The sequence below is a fragment of the Aplysia californica genome, unplaced genomic scaffold, assembly GCF_000002075.1.
Source record: "Aplysia californica isolate F4 #8 unplaced genomic scaffold, AplCal3.0 scaffold00544, whole genome shotgun sequence".
In the NCBI taxonomy this organism is placed as follows: domain Eukaryota; kingdom Metazoa; phylum Mollusca; class Gastropoda; order Aplysiida; family Aplysiidae; genus Aplysia; species Aplysia californica.
In genome coordinates, this window is record NW_004797814.1 from 36,505 (window position 1) to 40,157 (window position 3,653).

The window sequence follows — 3,653 nt, forward strand, 5'->3', positions numbered from 1 at the left end:
TACACACACACACACACACACACACACACACATACACACACACCACAAACACACAACTTCTCTATCATTACACACGCACGCATATCCATCATTATGAATGAGCCATACGATAACACAATAAGATTCGTCTGTTAACTTTCACATAACATAATGACGAATAAGGAACACGGAAAATTTCAGGGTTAAAACCGTTTTATTCTGGGATCGCGGCACCTTTGTTGTGATTTTTAAATTCTTTTTCTAGATATAATAGGCTCTACACACAAACATAAATAAATACATATAAATGTGTGTATGTGTGTGCGTGTGTGTGTGTGTGTGTGTGTGTGTGTGTGTGTGTGTGTGTGTGTGTGTGTGTGTGTGTGTGTGTGTGTGTGTATGTATGTCGTTCATTTACCCATGACTCATTCCTTTATGTTTAGCGAGACTGGACTCTGTCGACAGATCAGTATGAAAGAAATTTGTTGGAAAACCGAAATAGTAAGCCAAAGGTGGAGAAAAAGACCGCCAACTCGACACCCCTGAAGTTTTAACGTATGACCTGCAACCCCACTATTTACGTTATACTCCTTCCACCTTTCTCTATCCTGGGCTAGCCTCTTAATGTTATTCGTTGTGTTCCCACTTTTCTGTACATCGATTCGGGGGATTCTTCTCCGGGTTCCACGAGGTCTTCCCCTTGATCTCTTACCCTGTGGGTTCCAATCCAAAAGTTTCTTTGTTATGCAGCTGCCTGACTTCCTGAATGTATGTCCAATCCATCGCCACCGCCTTCTTCCTACGTCATCTTTGACTGGGATCTGTCTTGTATTCCTTAACACTTCCATATTGTTGACCCTGTCTGTGCATCAGATCCTGAGTAACTTTCTCAGATACCTGTTCAAGAAAACCTGGATCCTCTGTATTCAAGTCTGCGATTCGTTCCATGTCTCATACCCATACAACAGGACCGACTTCACATTTGAATTGAAAATCCTCAGCTTTGTTCGAGGTGAGATATCTCAGGTCTTCCAAATCATATCCAAAGATATGAAAGCAGCCTGTGCTTTTCCAATGCCCGACTTTATTTCCTCCCTCTCTGTCAATTATACTCCGAAGATAGTAGAAGGATTCAACGTTTTCTAGTGCCTTTCCTTCTATTGTGACCTGCTCCTTTCGTTGGCATCTGTCCTCAGGACCTTTGGCTCTCCGGGGTAGATCCTCAATCCAACAGATTCCGATAGGCTGTTTAATATTGAAGTCTTTGCTTGCATCTGTTCCTGGGTGTTCGACAGAAGCGCCGAGTCGTTTGCAAAATCCAGATCGTCCAACTGTGTCCATGGTGTCCACTGTATACCATTTCTGTGTCCTCTGGTGGTTTCCTTCATCAGCCAGTCGACTGCCAATATGAAGAGGGACGGTGATAATAAACATCCCTGTCTCACACCAGTCTTGATGTCAAAGCTGTCAGTGAGCTGGCCATCATGTACAACCCCGCAACGTGTCCCTTCGTACATGCTCTTGATGAGGTTCACCAACTTCTGTGGGATTCTGTGGTGTCTCATTATCGTCCATAGTGTCGCTCGGTCTATACTGTTTCTTCTCATAGTCAAGGAAGTTGACGATCAGCTGGGAGTTCCACTCCAGGGACTGTTCCATAATAATCCTCAGCGTTGCAATCTGGTCGGTGGTTGAGCGATTTTCCCGGAAAACCCATCGTTTAGACTGAGCTTCCTTTCAAACAATGGTTTTCCCCTCTTTGTCCTTTACTGGTACTTCAGGTTTCCCGTATTTGAGAGAAGAGTGATCCCTCTGTGGTTGCTGTGGTTGCTGCAGTTGCTGAGATCCCCCTTTTGGAAGCTTCACGAGGTGTCCTTCTTTCCAACCCTTTGGCAACTTGGTCTCATTCCAGATCTTGGTAAACAATGGGAGGAGGATGTCTGCCGTCCCATTGGCATCTGGTTTTAGGGCTTCGGGTGGAATCTGGTCAGGACCAGTCGCTTTGCCTTTGTTCAGCTTCTTAATGGCATTCCGGAATCTCTTGTTTTGAAGGAGCATCACAGCAGATTTGTAACTCATTTCTTGCTGGCAGGATGTTTGGTGGGTTACTCGGTGGTGGTCTGTTCAGGAAACTGTTGAAATGCTGTACCCATCGTTTAGACTGAGCTTCCTTTCAAACAATGGTTTTCCCCTCTTTGTCCTTTACTGGTACTTCAGGTTTCCCGTATTTTCCAGCCAGTGTCCTTGTGGTCTGGTAAAGGATTCGCATGTGCCCTCCTACCGCTGCTTCCTCTGCCTTTTCTGCCAGCCTGTTCATGAATTTCTCCTTGTCTTTTCTTAGTGATTTCTTGACACATTTAGCTGTTGTCCTGTACTGCTCTAATGCATTCTCTTTTGATCCTCTTGTTCTACTTGCATTCGCTTCTACCTTCAGCTGTCTTTTTATCCTAATCAAATCCAATGAGTGTTGGCTAATCCAATCCTTGTGCTCCCATTTCTTCACACCGAGTACTTCTTGACATGTTGATGCAAAGACTTCTTTGACCTTGGTATAGTGTGTATCCACCTCCTTGTCCTCTCCGCCAAGATCATCTAGAGGTTGAAATCTGTTCCTCAGCTGCAGCTGAAACTCTTCTTTCTTGTGTCCGTCCAAGAGACTTACTTGGAACTTTGTTCTTTTGATTCCTATACTGGTTCCGAGCTTTTTGAGTCGAAGCTTGAGTTTCGCCAAAAGCAGATGATGATCCGATCCAACATCTGCCCCTCTCTGTACTTTGACATCTTCCAGAGAACGCCTGAACCTACGAGAGACACAAAAATGATCTATCTGGTTTTCCGTCACTCCATCTGGTGAAACCCATGTGGACTAGTGAATTCTCTTGTGGGGGAAAAACAGAGCCTCCAATGACCAAACTATTGAAAGCACATATATTTGCGAATCGCTGATTGTTCTCATTCTTATCCAAAGCCATGTTGTTCCATAATTCTTTCATACCCCTCGTTGTCCTGACCAATCTTGGCATTGGCATCTCCCATTATGATGTTGACATCCTTCCTTGGTAGTTTGTCGATGACCCCCTGGAGCTGGCTGTAAAAAGCAGCATTGTCTTCATCCGAGGCATCGTTTGTTGGGACGTAGATTAGGACTATATCCATGTTGATGCTCTTGCTCTTTGTAGTGAATGAAGCCATGATGATCCTTTCCCCGTGTGGTTCCCAACCTCTAAGTGACTTCTGTGCATACTTACTCAAAATAATTCCCACTCCTTCCGCATGGTACTTGTCTTCCCTCCCAGAATACAATACTTGTTCCCCGAGCTGAGCTGCTTCTGTTCAGACTGCATCCAGTGTGTTTTGCTGACTCATAGTATGAGCATCCTGTATCTCATCATCTCTTGTACTACTTGAGAATTCCACGACGCAATCCGGAGAGACTTGTTCGCAGAGAAGGTTTCGGGTCAGAAGAGTCCTTTCGGCTTTGTCCACTGTCCTTTATTGTTCTTGCTGATGCAGAAGCTCCTCCGTCTCCGAAGATCGAAAAATAAAAAGCTGTGTTAGTCCTTGTTTCTGTAACTTACTGTTTTTTATTGGGTGAGTAGTTGGCACTCCACAAAACGACACGCAGTATCACGCAAGGTGTATTCTTTGCTCCCCCATAGTAAAACTATGCCCCG

The 3,653-nt window shown here is 44.7% G+C and overlaps 1 protein-coding gene across 1 annotated transcript in view; it reads left to right on the forward strand.

Annotated features, from left to right (window-relative positions):
* The window catches only part of LOC106012879, a 16,149-nt gene that overhangs the window by 10,177 nt on the left and 2,319 nt on the right, over nucleotides 1-3,653 (forward strand). The gene's annotated exons all lie outside the window — the stretch shown is intronic.